Here is a 15,347-nt window from a genome sequence, read left to right as displayed (position 1 = left end):
TGAGATGCACACTTTAATTATGTATCTGCTGCTTTTGTTATTTTGATAATCCCATTGAATGTATTGTTTGCTGCAGTTCTGTTTCTTGTTCTGACAATTATGGATGTAGATTAATTTAGACTTATTTGAGAACATTATAAGATCATTAAATTCTATGACTTACATAGGATTATAATGTTAAATCCTGCCAATTGCTTTTATTTCCATGTTGTCAACATGCAAATAAATTTAATTCATAAAAATGTTTAATTCATAAATATGATGTACCTTGGCACACCCCATCAATCTGAATTCTCACATTTATATGCTATCCAAACAGGTAAATATAATAAATGTTACAGTAACAAAATATCATCTAAACTGTAAATAAAATTATGAAGGACAGACGCTTGAGGCTCTTCAGCTGTTTCAGGTTATAGTTTTTATTTCTTCTTCTTGGATATAATGGATAGGTTTGATATGAGATGAACTTTATACAAAAATTTAGACATTGTAGTAATCACACGTTCATCATTTGTACATAATTTAATCTCAGCTTTCATCTGATATTGTTCCAGTTGCCTTTCTATCTGTATTAAATCTTTCTCTTAATTGTACACATGAAAAGCATTGAAAATTAAACCCCTCTACAGTCAATTGTTCTCTTGATTTTAAGTTCCCTATGTTCCTGTATTAACAAATTTTGATATGCTAATCATTTCTCTTTGCCTGCTGTTTCTTTTCTATAAAATGCTTCTTGTGATTAAACCAATAAAGATATTTTAATGTACAGCCTGAGTTTACTCCTATTCCTATTCTCTGTTCTTATTAAGAAACTTCTATTTATTTTTAAAATGTACACTAATCTTAACTTTATTATACCATATACTACTGGCTCTAGTCTCATTGATTTAATTGTGTATATTCTGATATAATGTAATGTAATTATAAAATAGTTTTATTTAGTAATAATTTTTTTATTTATCAAATTTCTATACTCATATCTCATCTATATGACTGGTTGAATTTTGTGTATGTCATTCAAAACATATTCTGCTTGGGTTTTTAAAGATGTAACTTCATTTACATTCTTTGCTGACACATTTCATTATTTGATGAATGCCCAATAAAATTAATAATTATAAAGTCACATAAACACAAATACAGTAGAATTATTTAAATGTTTTCTGTTTCTGAGGCCACCACATTGTATTTTTTTCCTCTTAAATTCTGTTTTCTATTTTCTTCTGTGTAATTTCTATTTCTCCATAATTCTTTACCAAGACATGGGGAAACCATTGATTCTTAAGTTACTCCTAATCAACTCAGAAATCCTATTTAAGAATATATTGACAGAGTAAAACCTAAAATAAACTACAAATTGCAAATATGTAAAATAGTTAACATAGTGAGGGGTAGGGAAAAACAGATATCTTTCCTGTTATAGCAATGATACCAAATTATTCCCACAATCTCTTAGGACGTCAATCATCATTCATACTAAAAAAAACCCATTAATCATTTGTTAATCATTTTTGCTGGATTTATTTTCCCTTGTTCCTCATTCTTATTGGTTTACCTAACTTTACATTGCCTTCCTTTACTACCATTCCTTTCTCAATTTTCTTTTCCTTTCCCAATATATTCCAAATTTTTCATTTATTTCTTTCAAGGCAATAATTTGATTTCTCAATTGTTACACCTCTTTTTGCAGCCATCCATTTCATATATGTTTCTATTTTTACCATGTAAATATTCTTATGGTAAATATGCATATGCCAAGTGTTTGAATTAATATGTTAAATGGTACTGGAATACTTGAGAACGAGCAGGAATCGTAGCATCTCAGCTAAACCATTGCATTGATTAGAAATGCTGTGAAAGTCATCTCAGCAAGTGGTTGCTTTGGTTAAAAAAAAGTGCAATCTGAAATATCCTATACTGGTTTCTGAGAAAGTTGGCAAGATCCACAATGATCTAATTTGCCTGAAAATTTCACTCCATTCTTATACTTTACCCCTACAAAAAAGGTTGTAGATGTCATCTCTCTCCCCCCACTCTCCTTGCCTCCCCCCTCTTGTATGGGGAACAGGATGGCATGAAGATCCTTGCAAGCAAGAAAACCTGTTTGATTGAAATGTGGCTCAAGTGATTCTTGTGTCACTGTAACCAAAGTCTAGATTCACTCCTTTTTACTTTTTACTTTTTACTTTCAATGGAAGAAAATAAGAGTATGGCTTATCTGCATCAATGCAGGGAGAGAAAAAATCTAGTATCACACACACAGTGAAACAAATAAAAAGGGATGATTCTAATAGACTTCATAATTCCTAATTTCTATTCTTAATTTCTTAATGGTTTGAATAATCTTTGTCCCCTCTCCCTACCATACCTGGTATTGTAGGGTTTCTTGTACATTTGTCATAGGTATGGGAAAAATACAAGCTCCCTCTTGTGGCTACAATTTGCCTTTGAATATGTACCATTGAATTCATTATAGTTGTTGCACTAAGTAGCAAAATAATAAGGTTTCTTCTGCAATTTTTTAAAACAACTTTTTATTCTAGATAGGAATGGGATTATAATGGAAGCAATTTCATTCATCTTCCAGCTCTTTGAATGGCAGCGCTAGTGCACCATATGCCTCAGAACTCTTATGGTATTTATGCTTACCTAAATTAAATTAGCACATTTCATGCATGGGATTCTTATCCATAACAAAGAGAGAAAATGTATTCCCGCAAAGATGACTGTAGTAAATGAGTAATTTGCTTTCTTTGTAAATGTTGATCTAAATAAACTTTGGTGGGCCTATCCTTGTCTCAGATTTTATTTACTTATTTATTCAAAACATTTATATAGTCCTCCATTTTATAACTAACTTGGCTTGGCTCCAAATCAACAATTAAAGTAACATTGATTAAAAGACAGCATCACACATACATACCAGAGGTGGTATTCAGTAGGTTCTGACCAGTTTTGAAGAACTGGTAGCGGAAATTTTGAGTTCAGAGAACCAGTAAATACCACCTCTGACTAGAGATTTTACAGTACCTTCCCCTGCCATGGCCACCAAACCGGTAGTAAAAAAATATATACTATACTATAAACATTTTAAAAAACTTGAAACCAAAGTTAAGTTTCCAACATCCTCATTACACCCCTTTCATCGATCTCTAGGTCTAGTTTATGGGCAACCTTCACTGCGTAAGAGTTCCATCCCTGTCAAAATCCTTGTCACATAGATAAGAACATGAAGTTGCTATTGAGAGTTTCCTGGGCTAGGATGGATTGGCCTTGATTTCTTTGAGGAAGCCTTGGCTTGTGTCAGTTTGGAAAAGCAAAAGAAATTTCTTTTTAACTGTAACCATTTGGTAGATTTTTCTTCTTCTTTATTTTAATGGCATCCAGGGGTAGAACGGAGACTGACATTAATTGGAAGGATTTGGAATGAAACCACAACTATCATTTTAACTCCCAGCCCCTACACTTCTGATTATGGAATAAATGGGGTTTTTTTTAGTTACTTACAAGGCAGCGTTCTATCTAACCATTTTGCAAGAAGCTTTACAATATTGTATAATACTTCCAGGAACATCATGTACTGTATCCATATAAAGATTCTTATGAATGTAATGTAGTATAATGAAGTGTATGACATACGTATATCTCATTGGACTTGATCTCTAGCAGAGTTCCTGACTGAATGTGATGTGAGAAAAGCTACTCTGTTAAGTCCCATTGAAATAGATTTCTGAATGTTTGGGAGTGGATAGGTGAAATAATTAGACCCTCTCCCCCCATACTTACTCATCATCTGCTTATTCATCTTTACTATGGAACCTATTGGTGTTGCAGTACAGAATTGGAAAGTTGCAGAAGAAAGGAGCCAATCGTTTGCAAAGGATAAAGCACCTGTTCCTCCTACTTCTGCAGAGAGCACAGTGCTGTGTGAGGCGTCAGTCTGTTCTGTGTGCTATCCACAAATCAACTGCATAGCAAGTAGGCAAAGAAACGGGCAGCTGCACAAATGTTACTTCTTGATTTGGCATTGCATTACTTATGCTGACACAAAATAACCGTTAACTAGCCATATTGCCAGCGCTAGTGCACCATATGCCTCAGAACTCTTATGGTATTTATGCTTACCTAAATTAAATTAGCACATTTCATGCATGGGATTCTTATCCATAACAAAGAGAGAAAATGTATTCCCGCAAAGATGACTGTAGTAAATGAGTAATTTGCAGAAGTCGTGTTCCTTCTGTCAGTTGATAGTTGTTCATTTCAGCCTAATTAATTGCCCAAAGATTCCTGGTACATTAACCATTGTTGTTGGCTGATTTTTAAATGACCATTATGCAGTACTTTAGGGTTGCCTGAAGCCACAGAATGTATTAGAACAAAGTATAAGGAGGAGGAGGATCATTTTTGGAACTGCTGTTCCAAATGTTAGGTCCCAAATCCCCCCCAAATCCCCTAATTTTCCCTTTCTATCTTTTGAAAATGAATCTTCTTTATAGATTTAAACAATCCCCCGCTAATAAAGACCAGGACTTTTATTAATTCAACATTTGCAGATTTTCTGTGCAGATTTTCCTCTTATGATATCTCTCGTGTTATTTTGAATTTCTGCCTTGAGATTCCAAATTATTCCAAATTATAGTGAGAGAGGACACAATAATTTTCTTGTACTTGTGGACAGGGAGAGATTAAAGGTAATGTTTGTTACCCATATCCTTCTTTGTTTATTTTTTTCCTAGTGCTAGCTTTCTGAAATGGAGTTTTGCAATAGTCTCTCTCTGTTTTTTCTCTCTTTCTGTATATATGTGCAACACAGTGGAAGAACAAAAGATTTTTTTCTTAAAAAAAAAAAAAGAATTGGGTATAACTCCAGTTCCTTGAAAATACTATTATAGCTACTATTAGGTATGGGAAATAAGAGGCTGAACCAGGGCTTAGTGCAACAAGGTTTATTTACAAGGGCTGAACGTGCTTGCTCAGCCTGGGACTGGCTCGCAGCGAACAGCTTAGGGCTGGACCCAGCAGCCTGCTTTATAGCAGGCTGCTGGGAAACCCAGCCAATGAGGAGGGGCAGCCGCCCGCAGCGCGAACGGACCTTGGTGGGAACTTCTTCAAGGTCCAGGGACATACACCCCTTCCCCCAGATGCGAACACGCATAGTCCTTGAGGTATACGGGAGGCTTGTGCTGACGCCCAGAGCGGCGCAACTCTGGTGTGCTGTTCAGTGGATCAGAGTCCGTTGGCGACTGTTGGCTCGATGATGAGTCCCAGTACCACCCTCGGTCGGAGTAGGTCCGGGGTCAGTAGGGCTGGACGCTGGGAGTGTCCTCACGCCGTCTGGCTCGGATGGGTTGGACGCTGAGGTCGCCGCAGTCATCATTTGGATTCTCTGGTCCAGCTGGAGACGTTAGCAGGTCATCGGAGTCGATGTCGCTGTGTGGAAGTTGCAGCGGACTCTCACGGTCTGTGCCCCGAAGTCGCGGCTGACAAGGGTGCCCTGGCGTCTCCGAAGCTGGTCCAGATGTCGTCTCCAGACCCGGCCATCTTCCAGCTTAACCCGGTATGATCTGGGTCCTGTGATGGCTACGATTTCTCCTGGGATCCACAATGGGTCGCCAGCGAAGTTTCTCGCGAACACGGGTTCCTGCAAGACAAAATGCCTACTCCCGATGTGGAAGCGAGAGGAGAGTCAGGGCAGTAATGTGGGTGGAGCCTGTCCAATACAGTTCGCAGGCGTCTGCCCATCAGAAGCTCGGCCGGGACTTGTTGGTTACTGTGCAAGGGGTTGAATGCTGGCTTAACAGGAAACAGGATAGTTTGTGGTGCCAGTCATCCTTGTTGAACCTGGCCAGGGCTTCTTTAGTGGTCCTAACAGCTCTCTCTGCTAGCCCATTACTGGCAGGATGAAAGGGCCGTGAAGATGTGACGAATGCCCAGGTTGGCCGTAAAACGACTGAATTCGGTTGGCGCAATTGGGGACCATTGTCGGAAACAATGGAGTCTGGTAGACCGTGCGTTACGAACAGGCGAGTCAATGCCTTGATGACTGCTTGTGAAGTGGTCGTGGATAGTTGTGCCACATCAATCCACTTTGAGTAAGAGTCTCACGACCACGAGGAACATTTTGCCATGCAATGGGCCCGCGAGGTCGATGTGAATCCTGGACCAGGGTGCGTTGGCACTTTCCCACTTGGTGGGGTGGCAATTGGAGGATGGACGGGAAACCTGGCAGGGATGGCAGGAGCTTACCCATTTGTTGATGTCCTCATCAAGGCCGGGCCACCAAATGTAGCTTCGCGCCAACGCCTTCATTCTGACGATGCCAGGGTGGCCTCGTGCAACGCCTCCAGCACTCGGGTACGCAGAGATGTCGGGATGACCACTCGAGTGCCCCATAGCAGGCAGCCCTGTAAGCTCGACAGTTCCTGTAAGCGGGTCTTAAATGGCGTGAATTTAGCTTCAATGTCACTGCCCGGCCACCCCCTCCTCACCCAGTCCAGTACCTGGGCGATCGTTTTGTCCGTTTTGGATTTATTGGCAATATCAAGGGCAGTGATTGGTAGGTCCAGTTGGGTGACTTCAAAAATGGCGTTGACCGGGGCAGGGTCTTCAGCTGGGTCAGGCAGGGGGCAGCGGCTAAGAGCGTCTGCGTGGGACAATGTTTTACCCGGGCGGTGCACAAGTCTATACGAGTATGCTGCTAGGAAAAGGGTCCATCTGGTCATTCTGGGGACAGAATTTGAGGGTCTGCTTGTCACCTGCTAGTAACCTAAAAGCGGTTTGTGGTCGGTGACTAGCTCGAAAAAGTGGCCAAAGAGAAATTAGTGAAATTTCTTCACCGCTGTAACAGCTGCCAAGGCTTCTTTATCAATTTGACTGTAATTGCGCTCTGTTGCAGAGAGCGTCCTGAAAAAAAAGCGATAGGGGCCTCGGAGCCGTTGGGGAGCCTGTGGCTTAAGACTGCCCCAATTCCGAAGGGAGATGCGTCTGCTGCCAGTACTAATGGGAGGTTGGGGTCAAACTGGATAAGCACTGCCTCTGATGTGAGTAAGCGACTTGACTGCGCGGAAGCGGAGTCTTCTTTGTGTCCCCAGTGCCAAACCGTTTTTTATCCAGAAGTCTGTGGAGGGTTCTGCCACAGAGGCTTTATGGGGCAGGAATGACGCGTAAAAGTTCAAGAGCCCCAAAAGGCCTGCAGTTCTGCTTTGGAGGTTGGAGTGGGTGCCTCGTGTATTGCCTTAACCTTGGACCCAGGGGTGAATGCCTGGCGCCAATTTTATAACCCAGAAAGTCCACCTGTCTAGTGGCAATGGCACATTTTTCTTTTTTAACTTGAGGCCATGCTGCCTGAACCTCTCCAGGACTGCTCTAACTCTCTGGAAGAGTTGGGGTCTGTTCCTGGCCGAGACTAAGATGTCATCGAAGTAGGTACTACTCCAGGAAGGCCCTGTAAAATCCGCTCCATGAGGGATTGAAAATGCCTGGGGCAACACTTACGCCAAACTGGAGACGCTTGCACCGGAAAGCACCCTGTGGGTGACAATGGTCTGAAGTTCTGCGTTTGGTCATCAACAGGGAACTGTTGATATGCTTGAGACATGTCCAATTTGGCAAAGATAGTGCCAGGTTCAAAGTATGTAATAAATGCTGAATGACGGGTACTGGATAAGCGCTAACTTGCAAGAATTTATTGATTGTGGTCTTGTAGTCTGAGCAAATTCTCAGGCTACCATCTTTTTTAGGGGTGTGACGATGGGCGTCTCCCATTTGGCGAAGTCTGTAGGCTCCAGGATCCCTTGTTTTAATAATTTATCTAATTCAAGGTCTAATTTAGGCCGAATGGCGAATGGAACTCTGCGAGGTTTTAACCGAATTGGGACTGCCTGGGGATCGACTGAAAATGAGATAGGGGTGCCATTATAACACCCTAACTCATCACTGAATACGCCTGAGTAATCAGCAAACAGGGAGTCCGTGTCAGAGGTTGAGGCAGCATGGACTCCTGTTAGACCTAACCCGAGGTGGGGAAACCAATCAAGTCCCAAAAGTGTAGGGAGGTTGCCGCTCACTACCACTAGAGGTAGGTGGCCCTTAAAGGTTTTAAAATTAACAAAAAACTTGCCTCTGCCGATTACAGGAATGGTCTTCCCTGGTAGTCCTTTAGGCTAAGCTGGCACTTCTGAGTCGGCTTCTTGATAGGCTGGGTTGAAGCTCCTTGAGGGTGTTCCAGGAAATAATGGAGAGCGCTGACCCCGTGTCAACCTCCATGTTGCAAGGTTTACCTTCTAATAAGACGGAAAGAGAGATTTTACTAATAGAATAGCAAGTTTGATTAGTGCGGCAGTTTAATACTTGCCTTTTGGGTCCGGCATGTGCGAATGAAGATGCCCTTTGTGCTACGTTGTGTGAGGCTTGGCATACTCTTGCAATGTGCCCCTTCTTATGGCAGTTGTTGCAAGTGGCTCCTTTGAATTTGCATGTGGTCCTCAGGTGAGGTCCACCACAGAAAGGCACAGGGTGATGTGCTTGGATGGCCCGGTGTTATCTTGTCTGGTTCCTGCCTGCGGGCGCCTGGCGTTTGTGAGGCGGTGAATGTCGGCCTGCGTCACTTGGGTCTTCCTCGTTGACCACCTCTTCTGAGTGGACGGGAACTGCTGTTTGCTTGGTGACAGGACCTTGGATCTCGGTGGCTGAATGAGATGCCAGCTCCTCTGCCAGGGCTACCTCGATGGCTTGAGCGAGGTTAAGGTCTTTTTGGCGAGCAGCCGTCTTTGTAGGTGCAGGTCCTTGACCCCGCAGACCAGCTGGTCTAGGAGCATGTCATCAAGATAGCTGCCAAACCCACAATGGAGTGCTGCAGTCCTGAGAGCAGCCATGTACTGATTGATGCTCTCTTTGTCCCCCTGCTTCCTCATTCTGAAGGTGAAGCGCCTGGCAATCTGTGAAGGTCTAGGAGAATAGTGGTTAGTAAGGATTTCTAACAGTTCTGTCCAGGGACATTCTTTAACTCACGTGGAGCCACAAGAGCTGTGGCTGTATCAAGACGATGGCTCCACAGTAGGTCAGGAAATATGCTTTCTTTCGGTGTTCCCCTGCATCAGCCAATCCGATGGCATCGATATAATGATTAAACCGATTCTTGTATGATTCCCACTTCTCCTCATCCGGCTTGAATGCTGGGAAGGCTGGATTGGAGTTCATGTTGTGGGTCTACTGGTTAACCTGTTGGGGAAAATGCCTTCTCTCTGGGTAGCAGTAGAGGTTTAGTGCCTGTGCTAGGCAAGTGCTCTCTCTCTCTGGGGTAGCAGTAGAGGTTTAGTGCCTGTGCTAGGCAAGTGACTTCAGCTCTGGGGAAGTTTCGCAATTCCTTCTCTCTCTCTGGGGATCAGAAGGTGTTTAAACTGCAACGGTCGTTGGCAGCGTCTTTTGAAATTCGCGCCTGTGTGGGTGTTAGCGATTTTGTAATACAACGCTGTGTTGTATTTGAATGTGCTTCAGCTGACAGCTGTTTGAATTTCGCGCCTAAACGGCACGAGCGGCTGCAGCTCGCAGCGCTACACTTCCTCTGTAGCTTATGCTAACAAGCGGCTACAGGCGCTTCTCACTTTCACTAGCTTGTTTGCTGATCGCTTCTCTCTGGGTTGCGATCAGCGTTTGCCTTTATTTTGGCTGATCGCTCTCTCTCTGGGCTGCGGATCAGCGTTTTAGTGATTCAGCGTTCGTTCTCATTTCGGGCTGATCGCTCTCTCTGGGTTGCGGTCAGCGCTTGCCCTATTTTGGCTGATCGTTCTCTCTCTCTGGGCTGCAGATCAGCATATTAGTGATTCAGCGTTGCAGCTTGCCTCTGGTAGCTATCCCATCCTCGTCGCCAGTATTAGGTATGGGAAATAAGAGGCTGAACCAGGGCTTAGTGCAACAAGGTTTATTTACAAGGGCTGAACGTGCTTGCTCAGCCTGGGACTGGCTCGCAGCGAACAGCTTAAGGGCTGGACCCAGCAGCCTGCTTTTATAGCAGGCTGCTGGGGAAACCCAGCCAATGAGGAGGGGCAGCCGCCCCCGCAGCGCGAACGGACCTTGGTGGGAACTTCTTCAAGGTCCAGGGACATAACAGCTACCACCACTGATGTCCCCATGCTTCTTATATACATGAGGAAATAAAAAAAGGCAAAGTGATGAGCATAGTTTTCTGGCAGACTCTTCCCATCACAACGTATCAACACCGACTTGATTCCCCCAAAATGTGTTACACAGCAATTCCTTTGTGTGTTGTGCTATAATTCTTAGCTGGAATATAACTTTGCTAGTGCACAAGGCTCTGCGGGCTTCAGAAATTATTCAGAAGGGCTTCAACCCTGCTTTAAGAGCTGTGTTCCCATTAATGAATCAACTCCTTAAAGCTGGAACATCTTTTCTTTCAGGGTCTCAAAGAAGCAGGGAAAAAAAACCCAACAATCTCAGTCTACCTTAATGAGGAATAGAATAGAATAGAACAGAACAGAATACACTCAGTATGCTTAGGTGCATTTCCTCTGAATCAATTTCAAAGCATCAAGAAATTTTGCATTCTGCAAGGGATGGCTTGCTAAATTAGGGAAGGCTTTATAACTTCAGTTTTCAAAGGAGTCAAAGTTAAAAACACCTTCCTGCATCTTATCATATTCTCTAATAATATTAGATCTAGGCAGAAAAAGAAAAGGACCATGGCACTAATTGCTGTATCACAGCAGAAATATCAGAGCAGTTAGTTATAAAAGATACCACATTAACAAGGATAAATTCTAGAATGACTGATTCTGGGTAATCACATTATAAATGGTCCTAAAGGCTTCTATGCAATGTAGAGAATACTAATTCATCTTTGTTTGATCTTTTATAGATTATTTGCATCAATTATTACAGGGTCACACTGAGGCAATTGTATTTGATGGGTATTTAGATTTTATCTCCCAGTTCCATTTTTATCTTCCTGCTCTTTTGCTCTGCTTGCAATTTCTTATTACTAATTTCCTCGTCTGTTTTTGGACCTTCTTCTCTTGGCACTTTCATCATAATATCCACTGTACCCTATAGAGGCAGAAGAGAAAAAAAACCTTTTAGAGGTGCAGCGTTGCTTAGCAATGCCATGTATCCTTTTTTTTTGTCACCGTCAGAGCTGTGATAACTTGGTTTCCTTGTGAAGCTCACTTGAACACCATTTTGCTACATGTTCAGGGTTTTCCTAATTCTAATGATAAGAAATGGTATGGCCACTTGTATTGCCCCAAAAAGGTAGCTGAAAGAGACAAAATGTTTTGCTGTTACCTCTTTTCAGGTTTTGAGAATTCAATGTTTCTTTTTCTTTTTGTGCTTGAGACTGAATCGGGAATATTGTTTCCATGAATATTCAAAACACTTGGTTTCAAAATGCCTTAATTTGAAGAAAGAGCCAAAGCTATTTTGTTTGGTGCAGAAAAAGTCCCAGGTTCAAAGCTGAATCTCTACTAATAAGGCAGAATAAGACTGCTACGGAAACCCAGATGCCTGTGGTGAGAGTGCACTGTGCAAAGTGATCAGATATTGGATTCACATTTTCAGCCTGATTTTTCAATAGGCCAATGCCAATTTGAGGTGTTATCCGTGTTCTGTCCAATCCTAATGTCAAGATCTCAGCTGTTTAGATTTACATTTCTACTTATTTACATTATTTTTCCAGCCAGAAGATGCCATCTAGGGTCAATGTGTGAACTAAGCAGTGATATAAATTTGTTTAATAAAGAAATGCATAAATGCACCCCTACTACTACTTTCTGAGTTAAATTTTGAAGTGTTTCACATAGGTGGAAGTTGCTCCTGATATCCATCCATAATCTACTTCCTTATAACTTGAACCCATTGGTTGTCTTCTAGGGCAATAAAGAATAAGCCAGCTCCTCTTTTATAATAATTGGACAATAATTGCAAATTGCTATTATATCTTCCTTCATTTGCCTTCTCTATAGGATAAACATATTCAGATTCTTTAATCATTCCTCATGAAGATTTCCAGAGCCTTCATCAACTTTGTAGTCTGTATGCCAAGTGGGGTCCAGTAATGGTAGAACTGAGTAGATTTCTTTCCAAAATCTGGGTTCTAAACCAATGAAATCCAAGATAGTATTTGCCTTTTAATAATTTCATAATATTGCTGACATTTGTTTAACGTGTTGTCAACAAGGACACCCAAATCCCTTTCACACATGTCAAATTGTCAAATCAAGATATTGATAATAATTCAAACATTGGGGAAATTCTAGATTTTTATGAACATTTTAGAGTTAATGGGAAGAATATGAGGCTGTTATGGCCTGTAGGCCACCAGCCCCTCCAGCAGCTGAATCAGAGGAGGATGAGGCATGGGAGTCAGGGTCTGCATCAAGGCAACCTGAGAGCTCTGAGGGGGTAGAGGGAATGGAGCTGGCAGAGAGAGAGAGAGACAGAGGCAGAGCCTGGGCCAACCATCAGCCCTCAGATGGAACATCAACAGCCCCCAGGTTTGGAGCTGGTTGATGAAGAAGAGGAGGAACAGCTAGGTCCAGTGCCTGATGCGCAGCTGCGCAGAAGACAATAAAGAGGAGAGCAGTGGAAAGCCATGAGCCAATCCTGGGGAAGGAAGAGCCACCACTGCTCTCCATAGCTCTTGTTCATATTCAACATTACAAAAGTAGCACTGCAGATTTTATATCTACAATATTAGTCAGCAAGCTGCAATTATCTCTTCTCTACTGTCTATGTTTGCCTACTGTAGTAATATCACTCAAAAAACACAAAGATAGAGAAAATCATTCAAATCAGTCCACACTTGTAAACCATGCTACTCTCAGTTTAGTGTGTATCTATAATGAAAAACAAAAATCGATAAGGAACCTATATACTTGCAGCAACCATAATTAAAGATCTATGAAAAAAATGGGTAAGGATTTTTCTTGTTTAACTGGTTCTTCTTCACCAATAATATTCTAGGAATACGAGTTATTATAATCCAGAATGTATTTTATATATTTCATAACTGTGTATTTACATCACCAAGACAACCACAAAGTTACAGGATAGAGTGACGGAGAACCTTAGTCCAGCAATTTTCTATCTCATTGCAGTTTCTTGTTTTGTCTTTTGTAACATCAATTTGCAGAACTAAACAATTGTACTGTTTCTCCTACAGTACATGACAGTTCATCAGATACCTGAAAATAGCTATCATGTCTCTCTCTAAGTCCACAGTGTACAATCCAGTTTGAAGATGTCCTTTTTGAACTGCAGTGCTACAATATTCTAGATGTATAGTCTGACCAATGAAGAATACAACAGAATATGGCTTGTCCTTTTTTTTTTTGCACTTAAATCACACTGTCAGTTCTTCTTTAACTTTTGATCCATTGAGATGTTTAGATACTTCTCTAAGTATTACTGCCCATTATCCAAGTTTTTCTTTTTCTTTTCCATTTGTGTATCCCAAACATCAGCCGGTTTCATTTGTATATCCAGTATAACATCTTTTTTGAAACCTTTTAGTAAGTTGATTTTTTAAAATCTACTTTCAAATAGACCCGTTTTATTCAGTGAAACACCTTCTTCTTTTTTAACAGTACAATCTATCTATAATAGTAGACTCATCTAAGATTAACTTGTGTGTTCATTGTTCAAAAATATCCTTCAATATATCTAACGTTAAGATATTTTGCTCCACTTGTGTTAATAAGTCAAGTTTAAGTGTTTTCCTTCAATTGTATTTGTTAGTTGCTTCTGGTTTCCTCTAGTGTCCAGCATTCAATTTCCCATCTTATCAAGTTTTCTTCTAAGAATTCAAAACAACAGCATTTTCCATGAGAAGGATTCTTATTGTCAATTTTAAAATCTTTTTTTTAAATCCATTCTGACCCTTATAACTTTCCAAAATCAACATTCTAATTACTCCTTTTGAAGTTTATTCAAGTAAAATATATTTTAAGCCCTAAGACTTATGCTTAAAACTTCTTTTGCTAAAGTTTAAACTGAACTCACCCCATGCATATTATTTAAACTTGTCAATAAGAAACTTTTTCATAGTCAAAAAAGCAATTAAGAAGCAACCTCCAAAAGTGATTAAGAAATGAAGTTTGGCATAACTTTATGCTCATGCTACAGTCTACAATGCAGCCATAAGTTTGGTGGAAATCCTTGATTCCCAGTTTCTCAACTCCCAAGCCAACTACAGAAATTTCAGTTCATATTGTTGAATCATGAAAAGCAGCTGTTTGAAATACAGGTGGTGATCTGACAATTTCCCCCCATATTTTCTGGAAAGATTTTGCTGACTGCAATTCACTTCTATTCACCAATCTCACTGCATTGCCATCCCCATTCCTTTGGAGACGTATAGTTCACCATGTCCTCAACAGAAGGATTAGAAATAGACTTACATTTTAGTCTGCCTTGAAAATAACTCTGAGGCCTAATGAAAGTTTAATTAATAAAATTTAATTAATTAATCAATAATTAATTGTATCGGTGATAATAATAAATATCCAGCTAGAAAACACCAACATTTTGGCATTGCTTGAGTAACAGTGCTGATCACTTTTCCTTCTCCTGTTTCAAACCTGAGGGATATTCCCAAGTAGTCTGTAAAATGGCATTGGGGGTGGGGTTTAAAAAAAGGAAAGAAAAAAGGGCCCATGTTTAGCTTAGTCCTTAATGCAATTGGCTGATCATAGTTAGAAACTCTGCTTGACTAGATAAAACCTTTCCTTAGATGTAACAAGGCTCTTAATCCTACAGCTATGCATAAATTTTATGCCTGGATTCTTTTGTTTTATGTTCTGTTATAATCAGACAGTATTCTGAGCTTGCTATCTCAGGCTGATTTCAGCATGCAAGGTGTAAATCTCTCCTCTGATGGATGTCAGAAAAAAATATATAAATAGGATAACAAGAAAATTTGTAGTGTTAACTGTGCCAGTTAAATGAGCCCATCACCATATGTTATCTCCTCCCTTCTTTTCTCCTGCTTGTCTGGTATAATTACTCTCAGCAGCTTGTCTTCTCAGATTTATTTCATGGGCTGTGAAATTATCACTCTGAAATGTTTGGGGTTTTCTATATATTATCATTAAGCGTGCCTGGCCTCCATTATATCATACAGCTCTGTTTTTGCCTAGTAGTTCAGCACTTCCATTTCTGCTTTAACCGCAGTGACAAATTGATGTGAATCTCAGTTGTTAGCTGAAGTGAACTTACTATGATCCCACCCATAATTTATACTAGAGAAAGAGAGAATGGGAGGGAGAGAGGAGGAGGAGGAGGGAGAGCCAGTGTCTTTGCATCTTGACATCTGTACCTAGACATGAAAT

This window comes from Pseudonaja textilis, chromosome 1 (assembly GCF_049901715.1).
Source record: "Pseudonaja textilis isolate UNSWEBS1 chromosome 1, rPseTex1.2, whole genome shotgun sequence".
In the NCBI taxonomy this organism is placed as follows: Eukaryota; Metazoa; Chordata; class Lepidosauria; order Squamata; family Elapidae; genus Pseudonaja; species Pseudonaja textilis.
The sequence above is the reverse complement of the archived record's forward strand: the minus strand, read 5'-3'. Positions refer to the sequence as shown.